Below are 14038 nucleotides of genomic sequence, written 5' to 3'. Positions count from 1 at the left end.
TTGTAAATTCACATGTTGATGTCGTTTAAATATGATTTTAATTTCAAATTTTAATATTTAAAAATATTTCATATTTAATATCCAATCCAATTCAATTTTAAAAATCAAATTTAATAGGTTAATTTATAGGTAACCCTTTCAACTAAAAAAAAGACAATGAATCTTCTCTTTAACAAATTGTTTGGTTTTAAAAAATTAAAATTATTAATGTTAATTTTAATATTTTGAAATCAAATTTTCATATTTGAAAAAAAATTATTTATATAAAAAAGTAAGTACCTAATTACACCTAAAAGAGTTAGTTATTTTTTTTCATAATTATAAGGTTAAGATAAGATTTATTTAAGATCATTTGATTATGATCGTCTATATCTGCATAAGCATATTTGTATTTAAATTTTAAGGGATAATAATAATTATTTAACCATTGATGATAAATTAAATACTTAATTTAATAGATAATATAAGATATGTAATTATAAAAATTTAAATACATATTAAAAATAAAATTTAAAATTAGATATATGAAAAATCAATTTACCTACAAACAGAAAATGTTTGCATCTTGAAACGCAAGAAAGCCATTGTTCTCGTGTTGTTTGCCATTTGAAACACAAAAACACATATGCCCAAAGAGTTCCACACGACACCGTTTGATTTGTGTGGCTTTAGGGATCGCAATAAATTGGGTCCAAACCCAAAGAGCTCCACACGATACCGTTTGATTTGTGTGGCTTTAGGGACCGCAATAAATTGGAGTGGACCCAACTTTTTCATCTCTTTGTACGAGGTCTGTAATCAAACTCAATGTTCAGTGTATCGTTTGACGAAAAGTTTATTATTTATTAAACAAAAAAAATATGAATAAGATTATAGGTCGATTCAATTAAATGAATGAATACGAATAAAGTATTGTTCGTTCATATACATCCTTTAACGTTATGTAATCCTATCTATTCATTTATGCTTTTTCGTTTATATTCAATCTAATCTCCAAACTCGTTTGAAATATTAAGATTAAATAAATATTAACTTTAAACCCATTGATATTTTAAAACCTATATTAATTTTAAACTCAAATAAAAAATACTCAAATCAATTAAAGAAAATATAAATCCTAAAATTATTTTGAAAGAAAAAAACTCTTCTCAAATATAAATGCAAATAATTTTATGTCGTTAATTTATGTTTGTTTACATTCGTTTATTACGTTTATTTGTGTTCATTTATCATTTTAACAAACTGGTAGAAATGAACATGAACAAACTAAATTTTTTAATTAACGAATATGAACAAATTCCGTTTATTTAGTTATTCATGTTCGTTCATTGTTTGCTTAAGTTAAATGAAAGAACATAAACAACCCTCGTTTGTGTTCGTTCAACTTGTTTAAAACGCCTACTTTGAACTATGATTATGTCTTGCATCTTTTTCTATTTCAATCTAGAGCTAACAAACTTCGTAAATCTGATTATTTAAATTATTTTTTTCAATTTAAAGCTTATTATAAATTTAATTTAATTTTTAAAACAAATTTAATTGAATTACAATTAACCCGACTAAAATTAAAGATTGGTTCTAATTTAAACAACTCTCTTTATCATATAAACAAACACATGTTTTTTTCATATTTCTTTCACATGTGCAAGTGAAATTTATAACATTATTCAATAAATCAAAATCATCTTATATTATATTATATATTAGTAATCTTATTTTTCAAAGAAGGAATTTTGAGAAAAAAATATTGTGGAATAATTTGCAAAGAGTTGCAGTTAATGATCAAATTAAATAAAATATAAATTGAGGGTCTAACATATACAAATAGAAAGTTTGTTGTCAAAAGAAAAACTAAAGTGACATATGAATTCAAAACGGTTGAAGAGTATGTGGTTCAAATTTAATAAAAATAAACTTAAACAAGTGAGAAACTAAAGAAACAAGGAAATTAAGGACCAAATCATAAAAGAATCAAATTATTTAACTAAAGATCGAACCGATGTTGTTTTAACTTTTATGTTATTCAAACATTACAAATTCCAATTCGACACAAACGTAAAATTTTTAAAATAAAAAAAATATTTTTTAAATCAAATCAAATTTTATTTACTACAAAATATTTTGGGTAAAATACACAAAAGATCCTTTGACTATAGGGTATGCCTTATTAAGTCCTTTGATTATTAAAATTATAAAATGACTCTGATGTTACTTTGTTGAGTCTCCAAATTATTAAAAGTTACAAAATGATCAGTTGACTATTCATATATTCACTCGTCATTTTTCATTAAAAAAATTAATAACATTTTGATTGAACGTTAACCTACTGATGGTATGATAAAATATGATCACAAAATCTCAAATGACTATCATAACTCAATCATCATGTTACATTCAACTTAGAGGACCACCATTTTTTAACAAAAAAAGACGAATTTGAAACATGATGAATAGTCGATTGACCATTTTGTAACTTTTAATACCCAATGGACTCAACAAAGCAACACTCTATAATCGAAGGATCATTGTGTAACTTTTAATAGTCATTGAATTTAATAAAAAATACCCTATAATGGGGGGACCATTAATGTACTTTACCCAAATATTTATGAACTTACTTCCCAAAAGTAAAATTGAATGCGGGAGAACATCACAAAACATGATTAGTTTCATTATTTTGTAATTATGCAACACCAACCCTTACATTTTTAAATTATCAGTCAAATTAGGAAACTTATAAAAAAATTTCAGCTGCTGCTTTATTTTTATGTTATTAATATCAAGATAATCAGTAAACCTTGTGTTTCATGCTCCTTTATTTGACCCAAAAAATCATTTATAAAATTGTCTTGATACTAAGTATAATAATAATTATTATTATAGACGATGGCTATTATTTAATGGAAACCCTTCAATGAAAATAACATACAAAAAATATTAATTCTAATTAAACGTATAATACGATGGATAAACATTAATTTAATATATATAACAGTGTACACATACAGTTAGACAAATATAATTATTTGTATATTTTATAATATAATTTTTTTAATGTAAAATCGTAAAAGGAGATAAAAGAAATTTAATATTAATTATTTTTATTTAAAATTAGATGACAGATATTGACTGCTAATCATTTGACAAAGAAGACTTGACAGGATTCAATTCAAGCAGCCCGCATACAAGACAAGCAGAGATCCAATTCTCAAATCAAATAAATAAATGAGTGGGTAGGCAATTTCCCAAGAAGCATCGTTTTTTAAAATTAAAAAAAAAAGTAATTATTTTTCATAACTAATGGACACAGCATAAACAATGTGCCAGTTCACCCACTATATCATTTTTCTCCATTGGCCCTATTTCCCCAGAAATTCACTCTTTCTCTCCTCTCTCTCGCTCGTCTTGCATTGCTTTCCTTTACTTCGTAATTTAAAAACTTCCATTTCATTTTCTTTCTGGAGATTTCAATGGACCGACTCTCCAAGTGCAACGCAAACTATGTACCACTTACCCCTTTGATGTTCCTCAAGAGGGCTGCCAATTCTTATGCAAACCGTACCTCCATCATCTACGAGAACACCCGCTTCACATGGCGTCAAACCTACGAGCGTTGCTGTCGTCTTGCTTCGTCTTTACAGTCTCTTAACATACACAAGAACCATGTTGTAAGTTTCACTTGATCATTCTTTTGTATAGTTTGATGCGTGGAAACTAGTGTTTTTCTTTTCGTTAATGTTATATATGACATTCCTTTGTAGGTGTCTGTGTTGGCTCCTAATATTCCGGCCATGTACGGGATGCATTTTGCTGTCCCCATGGCGGGGGCTGTTCTCAACACCATCAATACCAGGCTCGACGCTAAGAATATCGCCACCATTCTTCGTCACTCCGAGGCCAAGGCCTTATTCGTCGACTATCAATACTTGCAGTTGGCTAGCGAGGCTCTTCGGATGTTGATGGCTGAACAAGGCCAGTCCTCGAACATGCCGCTTGTGATTATCATAGATGACTTGGACTCTCCCACGGGTGTCCGGCTAGGGGAGTTAGAGTACGAGGAGTTGATACACAATGGGAATCCGGGATTTGTCCCCGTCGAAATCCATGACGAGTGGGATCCTATTGCACTCAATTACACGTCCGGAACCACATCGGAACCGAAAGGGGTGGTCTACAGCCACCGAGGGGCGTATCTGAGCACTTTAAGCTTGATTTTAGGGGGGAAATGGGGAATGAGCCGGTTTATCTATGGTCGCCCCATGTTCCATTGCAACGGTTGGACCTTCACTTGGGGCGTTGCGGCCCGAGGTGGGACTAACGTATGCATACGCAACACCTCTGCATACGATATGTATCGAAGCATAGCAACTCACAAAGTGACCCACATGTGCTGCGCGCCCATCGTGTTCAATATCCTCCTCGAGGCCAAACAGGACGAGCGCCGTGAGATTTCTTCTACCGTCCAAGTCCTCACCGGTGGTGCACCCCCTCCGGCGTCATTGCTCGAGAAAATGGAACACCTCGGATTCCACATAACGCACGCTTACGGTATGACGGAAGCTACCGGGCCTGCCCTAGTCTGCGAGTGGCAAGCCAAGTGGAACCATTTGTCCAACGAACGTAAAGCGAAACTGAAAGCACGACAAGGGATCAGCGTACTGACTTTGGAAGATGTGGACGTGAAGGACATGGAAACCATGGCAAGCGTCCCGCACGATGGGAAAACCATAGGCGAAATCGTGTTGCGTGGAAGTAGCATAATGAAAGGGTATCTGAAAGACCAAGAGGCAACCTCTAAAGCCTTCAAAAACGGATGGTTCTTCACCGGCGATGTAGGAGTCATACACCGGACGGATACCTCGAAATAAAGGACCGATCAAAGGATGTCATCATCTCCGGCGGCGAAAAACATCAGCAGCGTGGAGCTCGAATCGGTTCTGTACAACACCCCAGGGTTCTAGAGGCCGCAGTGGTGGCAATGCCGCACCCTCGGTGGGGGGAGAGCCCTTGCGCTTTCATATCGGTGAGAGAGAACGAGAGTGGAGAAACGGAGATTGTGAGGGAAGCGGATATAATAGCTTACTGCCGGAAAAACCTGCCGCATTTCATGGTGCCGAAGAAGGTGAAGTTTATGGCGCAGCTGCCCAAGACTTCGACGGGGAAAGTACAGAAATTTCAGCTGAGAGCTATGGCCAAAAGTTTCCAACTTACAGAGAACAAGTCTACGTCAGTGAATAAGGGAATTCCAGAATATCATGGGGAGCAACAACATGCCCAAATTCTAGCATTGTCACGCCTTTGAGAATCAAAATTATTATATTTACTTGCACTCCAACCCATTATTCTTGGAATAAACTATATATGTTGTCCGAGTATAGACTATAGAGCCTACTCAATATTCCTAAAGTCAGTAATTGCTGTTGAGAAACCAAATGAAATAATGCGAATCTAAAATCTATCATTATTGAGGATAATAATATTGTTCGAACCAAACATCTATAAAATTAAAACATTACAATTAAAATCAAGATAAACTTGCGTTCAACTATGGAGAAGGCATCAGCTTCCTTTCTTAAGCTTTCAACCTTTTCCAATTGACGACTATAAGTTAAATTACACAAATTGGGGTCAGCAGATTCATCAGCACAACAATGTACACAAAACCAAGGAAACAGTGAAAAAAATTCCCATTTTCCCCCCAAAGCAACCCAAATTCATTCCAACTACTACCCTTGGCCTTGATCAACAAACATTTTTGTCTCTTACTGTCCTTTGAAACATTGAATCCATCCCCCAAATTCTCATTCATGGCATCTTCTTCTTCTTCCCCCTCATCAATACAAGAGAAGCACAAGCATGCAAAGGAAGGCACTTAAAGCTTTCTTGCATTGCTTTGTGAAGGCCATGATTCCCATGCACTTCCCTTGGGCAAATGCATTTTGGTGTGTTGTTGCCTCAGCGATTAGCAAGCTGGTTGCTGTCATTTCATTTTGGTGAACTTTGACTGTTTGAGATGGCACCGTGTGGTGGAACAATGTGTTGGCAACTGGACGAGTCGAAATGAACATCCCGTGGTTAACTTTTATGTCTTCGACGACCTCAAAGCTCGGTGAGCTCGCAAGGTCATCCATGGTGCCTTCGTCCAGAAAGTGATCGCTGAGGTCGTCCTCGTCGATGAATCCTCGTGTGAAATCTTCGATTTCTGCATTGTCGATCCCGGTGTCATTGAATTCAGTACTGTTATAATCATGTCCACTTCCTGCATGTAAAAAGAAATAGAACTTATAACAATGGGAAAGGAACACAAAAGAGTAGGCACATATGAGTGAATTTGTGGTATACGTACGTACCTTGAATGCAATTGTCTTCATTCCTTGCCGAACTCGAAATATTTTCAATTGGAATAATCTTGCTTTCTTCCATAAAACAATACTGTGTTTCCGATCAAATGAAATGAATAAACAAGAATTGTGCGTCAAATTAGAAAGTTAAATTTTAATTTAATTTAGTACAAGGACTAAATTTAAAAGGCGAAGACAGTAGAGGGACCAAAACTATAATTAACCAGTTATACTCTTTTAAGAACAGATACCTGCTCAAGATCTTTGTTTGACATTCCCACCCATCTCAAATTCTCAACCATTCTCTCCTCACTTGTGTCCATTGACCTTGTGATGGATTCTTCCAAAGGTTATGCATGTATGGTAGATGCCTCATGTCGTTCACTTGGTTTTGGTACATGGCGTTGGAAGTCATGAAAGTGAAATCATTGGCATTGCTAGAATTAGCCCCGCAAGCATCTCCGAGGCCGGAGGTCAGATTTATTAGTTCCTGAGAAGCATGTGCAATCGAAAGAATCTCCTCCAATATATCGGTTTCGTGTTGGCTTTCACATGTTGGACCTGTCGTCATCAGCTTATCGTTGGTGATCAGTCCACCATGAGGATAATCGTCCACCTTCAATGGAGGCAATGCCAGCCGGTGTTGTAGCCTTGCACATTCTTGTACCACATCTACCTGCATAAGAAGTATTTAAAACTATAGGGTCAAATTGTGTGACTTTAAATTGACGGTGACTAAGAAGATTTAAACCAAAAATGGGGATAAGTTTAATTTGTCTAATCTTAAAACTGATAAGGATTTAAAAAGTAATTATATTTAAAAAGTTTGTGAACATGGTTTAATTTCATTGATTTCAAAACTATATTGTTTACCTTAGATGGATGATAGGGTAAGGTCTCGTAGTTAGGAAATCCAAATGCATCTTGGGACAAGGATGGCATCCATTTAACATCGTTGGCATCGCAAATGTCAATAGATGGTCGACCGAGAAAACTCGACGAACTAATATCGACCTGTACCGGTAAATCGGAACTCTCTTCGCACCTTCTCTCGGAATACAATTCGAGGCTCGATGAATGTTCACAGGCAATCGGATTCGAGGTCGAAACATGTTGGTAATGCTCCCCGGCAATCTTGGGGGCAATTGCAGTTTTCTTGAACACACGGCAAAGGGCATAAGCATCCTGCAGGAGGAAACCAATTGAGTGATCTCATGCAATGACATGTATGACCAAAACAAAGCGTTAAGAGTTGTGGAAACGATGAGGTTACCTGCAAGCCTAGAGATGCCGATTCGCATTCTCTTTCGTCGAGACGATATTCGTGCATGACCCAATTTGATCGAGTGCCGTGGGGTGCTCGGCCTCGGTAGTAAACCAGGGTTTTCTTCATCCCCACGGCACGTGTTTGGGAGTTCACTTTCCTGTCTTTCCCAGTGGCTTTCCAATACCCGGATTTTGTTGCTCGATTAGTCCTTGATCCATTGGGGTATTTACGATCTCGAGGGCTGAAAAAGTACCATTCCATATCTTTGCTAGGTAACAAGGATCTTCCTGAAAATTTAATTTCATCATATCCAATCTACTATAGACGGCTAAAAGAGTTTTTTAAGAAGATAAATCAATCAAATTTTCTTCAATCGCTGTATTTCGTTAAAAGTTTACTGCGCACATTATTCTTACGCCTCATTGTTACCGTAGGATTCGAACCATTTTAATCTTATCTAGGACTTCATTACGTTATATCAATTAGTAATTGGTTAAAAAAATGGATCCTGGTAAGTCCCAAGGCTCGCACTTGTAGAGATCGACTTCAGGGATGATCTCCAATTCAATTTTGCGACCATTTATCTTGTTCTTCAGATAATAAACAATAAGCTCTCGTCTGTTGGATGGAACCTAAAGCCAGGCGGTAAAGAAACAGCTCATCGTTTCGATATTAGGAAAGCCAACTGGGTTTATCGGAAAGATAATCTCCGGCCTTGAGATTTCTGTTAAAGACGGAAGAAGACGATACACACAGAGAGAGAGAAAGAAGGGTTTGAATATGAATACAAAAAGGAGACCGCCACACCGCCCCCTTTGGATGGCTTTTTGTAGCTTTTGATTTGATATAATCAAATGATTCCTTTTCCCTCTGCAAACAAATCGTTGGTTTGAAGCTTTTTGGTGGTGGGTTTGCTTTCGTTTACGATTATCCCATGCTTCATGCAATGTGCTTTCTACGAATCTAGGCTACGTACCTATCCACGTGGGCGATACCCCGTTTTTTGACCATTTAAAACACTAAGTATCTTGGGTTTTTGGCGACGCCTTGCTTCACCGGTTTCCCTCTTCTTTCAACTCTATGTTTGCCCGCCACCTTCTTCACCGTTCATATTAGATAGAGCTTGGAGCTTTACTTGGACCTCAAACTCTGTTCAATTTATGTATTATTTGAGTATGGCAATTTAAGTGTTTATAGGAATTTATAAAATTAATTATTAAATTCATTTAAAAAATAAATAAATTATGGTCGAATCAGAATGAATGAGGTCGAGTTCAAGTTTAGAATGAAAAATCTTTAATTTTATTTGGATAGTAATATACTTTTTTTCTATATATTTAAAATAATTATTATATATCTATCTCTATAATTCGATTAAGTCCCATTTTACCAATTAAAATAAGATTTTTTTTAATATTTGTACTAGGTCGATCATATCATCTGTATGTTTTTATCTTAAAATTCAAGTCAATTTCTTGTTGGATGAGACCTCTTTAAATTTAAGTCGATATCAAATTTTTAATAATCCATGATTTATAATGTAATGTTTATTTATGAATTTCTTAGTTTATTGATCAATGGCGGAACTAAGTGGAGATATGTGGGGTTATGGCCCCAAAAAATCTTTTAAAATTTGATTTGGTCCTCACAAATTTTTTTAAAATTTATATTAAGCTTTAAATTTTTTCAATTGAACCATTCTCATAATTTTTAAAACTTCTTATTAAGTCTTTCAATTTTTTTTTAATTTTTTGTTGGACCCTATTTTTATGAAAAAATGTAAATGGAACTTTTTAAAAATTTTGAAAATTTTAATTTGGATCTCTAATTTTTTTAAAGTTTTAAATTGGCCTCAGACTTTATCACCAAGTTCAGCCACGCTATTGACAATATATACACACACTATATTCTATTCGAATTCAAGTCCTCTTGAAAAAAAATGATATTTACTTTTACCATTAAGATCATTCAGTGAATTCAGATTAAACTAGATTCGAGTAGGAAGAAAAATGTTTATCGAATGGATTCAGATTAATCGAAAACCCAACCGAAAACATGCAGATTCTTTCAAATGCCATACCCTCTCGAGGATTCCCATCAAGAACCTCCTCCATTGCAGGTACGTTTGCAAGAGATTCTTCTGTTTCAACTTACGATCCTGAATTTGCTCGTCTCCACCTTTTCATCCTCTGTCCCCACCCAAATATGGTCCAAATGGTCTCCAGTTAGCCCACGTTGAAGCCGATGGTGCAAGATTCTCAATTTTACAAGGTGGGCCAATTTTACACCGTGGACCCAATTTTGGGCGAATTTATGAGAATCAAACACCCTATAAAGTAGCTATGGAGGCGACATGTGGGGGCTTGGTTAGCTTTTATTATTATTATTAATTTATGATAAATATAACACAAAATTTAAATATAAATTTCAATTGAAATTGAAAATTTCAAATAATTACTTAAATATGAAATAATCTTGTTTAATTTATAATTAATTTAATTAACTGCATATAGATATATTTGATTTGACTACGATTTTTTTTATTTTCTAATATATAGTTTAATTAAAAAATCATTTTACTTACTATTAGTTGGTATAGTGTAAAAGTTAGATTATTTAAAGAAATTAAGTATTTAAATTATGATTTTTTAATAATATCAATATAATTAAAAATTTAATTTAATTTATTTTAAAAATAAATAATAAATAATTAGATTTAAATATTTTAATCAATTTGTTCCATTACTAAAATAAGCCGACGCCTCTAATATTTCCGCTAAACACATTACTACCTTCTTTTATTTTCTTCCCCGTCCTTGCTTTCACTCCATTTTCCTTCTTGTTCTTTTTTTTCTTCCCCTTTTCTCTTGGTCTCCCTCACCTTCAGCTTGTGGCTTCCACCGTATATCTCACGCGCCGCCACTCTCTTCCTTAATTCATCTCACATTGTCGCCGGCTCTGACCCTCTTCCACTCTACAGCTCAACAATACAGTGGGCAGGTAATGACTCTTGTTGATTTCGTTATACTCTCTCTCTCTATTTTGTGAACTTTTGGGCTTTATTGTTTTATTTCTTAATTTCTCTTGATTCGATCATCTCAGTATTGCAACTAATCGTTTGCTTGTTTCACTTTGATGGGTGCTTTTTCCTCTAGCTGAAATTTGACCTAAACGTCTATTTTGGTGGCAGTAGTTTGAGAAAGTTTGAATCCTTTTACAGGAAAAAGGGGGGAAACCAATATGCGTTCATGGACAGCAGCGGAGCCAGACATGGTGGTGAAGAATCGATTAGTAGGGTTCCTATTATGGCAGTCGATTCTAAGTAGTTTGATTTACTTGGCGTTCACGATAACGCTCGTGTACTGGCGCTCCTTCACTGCGATCTTCATCTCCTTTTTCAGTTTTCATCTCTCCCAGCTGCTCTTCTCGGTGTCCCTCTCGACCGTCCTATCTCCCCAGCCTAAATTTAGGCGCATTTTGCCGGCACTGCTGGCCGTGGCGGCTGTTTCGGGTTCTCTCTCGGCGGTGTCCCTTTGTGGGGTCACTGGAAGAGTGGGCTTTAAGGGTTTTGCTTCGGGGTTGTTCTTTGCTGCTTTTTATATTTATAAGCAGCGATGGATATTACAGTTCCCTATTATTCAGGTGAACTGACGTTGTTAGTGTTTCTTGTTCTAAATTCTTTATTTAAATCTGTTTTATGACTCAGTTTTTTTTTTCTCTTTTGCTCTTTGCCGACAGCGCCCCCTTTTCTTTAGGTTCAAGATGGGGATCCATTCCGCCATTGTTAGAGCATTAAAACTTTCTGCTGCAGCTTATCTTTTCAGCTCTGCTGTTGGCATTTCTGCCACACGATTTTAGCATCGATCTCGAGCTCGGGAACTTTTTTGCTCAACATATAATCGGTTATGCTGCCGCTTTTGTATGTTTCTTTGTTGGGAGTTGACTCACCATTTGCATCAGGTTGGTTCGAAACATATCAAAATTATCATCATTTCTCACACATTGTGTGATTAAAGTTCAAGTTACTGATATTTCTTACGCTTTTAGGCTAAGTAAATCACCTTTCTAATGCCTAGACATATTCTATTTGACCTATGGAGCTTCATTGTGAATGAAGAACTCGTGATTTAGCTGTCGTATTCGAAAGAGGATTAAATCACCATAGCTGTATTGCTCTCCACTATTTGTAGTTGTCCAATCTCGTCTGCTAGTGCTTTTGGCATGGTGTTTCCACTTTCTTGTCTGCGCTCCAAATGCTAAACCAATATCTTCTTTGATTAATGTTTCACAGTTACTGATGTTTTTTAATATAGATATTTCTTTTCACTTATATTCTATTATAGGTGCTACATACAAAAAGGTTCATATTTGCACCACCAAAAGGGTCTGCAGCAGCAGAAACTAATCCAAGTGAGCCTCTCCTAGCTGCATTAGAGGAGACCTCTCCAGCTTCCTTCTGAAATATCTTGCATACCTTGATCTTTGTATGGTTTGTGAGAACAATGTTGACTACTGGCGTCGAGCTGCCTTCTTCGAAGAAACTGGTGAGACTTACAAAAGAGTTGCAGCTGCTTGAGACCTTTGGAGCAACTTGCATCAAAGTTGGTCCAAGGTCTTGAAGGTTCATCAGATGATAGAACGTACTCAATATCTGATCAGTTGCAGTCATCAACTGACCGCCAGAATTCAAAATGCTCGGAACTAATGAAACTTCCAGGTATGACACCGTTTTCTAGAATTGGGCATGCATTCATTCAACATGTTCTTCGTGTAGAACTGTTACACCACAATGATAGAGTCCAAACATGTAACTTGAAGTTAATTGCCAGATATTATGGATTTGAATACTTGGTTTATTTATGTACTTTGTTCATTTACGATTATAAAGAGGAGTGACACAAAGCTTTGATGGCTGAAAAGAAGGAAAGAAAGGGAAAAATTAATTATATAATGTTATGTAATATAATATAATATAATAATTGATCTCCAAGTCATTCACCTTATGTGTTATACATATTTGGGTATGCGTACCAAGTATGATCTTCCAAATCATATAGAAAACTTGAAAATGTTTTAACATGTTCGTGTTGGACAAATTTCCGTATCCAACTCTCACTTCCATCTCCGGGTTACTAGGTATGTTTCCAACACGACTTCGCTTTTGCTTAAATGCTTTTGTTGGGTTCACTTGGTGTTCTTGTTTCTGTGGTTGCTTGCTTAGTATATATAACCTTATTACATATCAAGAAACATTGAAGGCAGTGGGGCATTGTTTTTTGAGGTTAATCCGAGGTTCTTTTTCAGCTTTTCTCTGGGGGATTTGAGCAATGTAGATCGTTTAATTTGTATTGTAACCGAACAAGCCAAATTTAATAATTGTTTGGTGTTGCTTTTTTACAGGTATACACATGGTCTGCTCGAGCAGTTGCTTCCTTGACTGCACTCTCACGAAAAGAAGACAGATTCGGAGTTGCTCAACTCTCAGGTAGCAATGCTGCTGTCATATCAACGCTCATAGCTTCTTTGCTTGCCGTCGAAACATTGATGGGGAAGAAAAAAAGCTTGCAACCATCTCATAATTTGATGGGAGCATTCGGACTAAATCGGCTGCGTTCAGTGCCGGAAGAAGAGATGTTAGAGCTGGAAAAAGGAGAGATGACCCACTATATGCAAAAGCATACGCCATGGCTGATGTTTTAAGGACTTCAATTTACTGTATCGTCTCTGCTTTCCACCATGAGATGCTGGCTAGTGCCAAAGCAGGCCTTCTCGAGAAGGATTGGATCGATAGCGGCAAACCTCCATTCGGAACTCGCGAGGTGCTGTCGCAGAAATTGCATCTTTTCCTCGACTTTCAAGCAAGTTAAACAATTATAACCCTAAAAAAAGGAAGAGAATGTTGTTCAGAGGATTGACTGCCGGCATATCTCCTATTCGGGTTCATCGTCCCTTTGACGGTGCTTTTGTCGGAGCAAATAGGCCGTCGTGGAAATTAACCAATGTGAGGACTATAGGTGCTTTTTCCATTTCTGTTTCTATGAAAGAAAGACTAGTAAGGCTTTTGTGTTGCAGCTTATGCTACGATCAAGCGTGTCACATGATATGAATTGATTGCCTTATTTTGTTACGGAGTTTTGATATTTGAGAATGGTTTCAGTTCGGATACGGTTCGAATAGACTTTCGGGTTTCTCCTTTTGATTCTTTACATCTTAAACTTGAATGGTAAAACTGACGTAAAAGAATTGGAAAAAAAGGGAAAAGTTAACAAATGGTCCTCCAACTGCAAGTTATTATTTTGTTAAGTTTCTTAATTATTAAAAGTTACAAGATGGTCTCCTAACTATTGGGAGTTGTTTTGTTGAGTCTCTCGACTATTAAAAGTTATAAAATGATCATTAGACTATTTGTTATGTTATAAACTCGTCTTTT

The 14038-nt window shown here is 35.8% G+C and overlaps 3 pseudogenes; 2 read left to right on the top strand and 1 right to left on the bottom strand.

The window, feature by feature from the left end:
• Nucleotides 1-3367: 3367 nt before the first annotated feature.
• On the top strand, nucleotides 3368-5405 carry LOC120172499 (annotated as a pseudogene).
• A 189-nt stretch (nucleotides 5406-5594) lies between these two features.
• On the bottom strand, nucleotides 5595-9722 carry LOC120172520 (annotated as a pseudogene).
• Nucleotides 9723-10419: 697 nt separating this feature from the next.
• LOC120172519 lies at nucleotides 10420-13773 on the top strand (annotated as a pseudogene).
• Nucleotides 13774-14038: the final 265 nt, after the last annotated feature.

Source organism: Hibiscus syriacus, unplaced genomic scaffold (assembly GCF_006381635.1).
Source record: "Hibiscus syriacus cultivar Baekdansim isolate YM2019G1 unplaced genomic scaffold, ASM638163v2 tig00111851_pilon, whole genome shotgun sequence".
NCBI classification, from domain to species: Eukaryota; Viridiplantae; Streptophyta; class Magnoliopsida; order Malvales; family Malvaceae; genus Hibiscus; species Hibiscus syriacus.
This window is presented reverse-complemented; position numbering and strand designations above follow the sequence as displayed.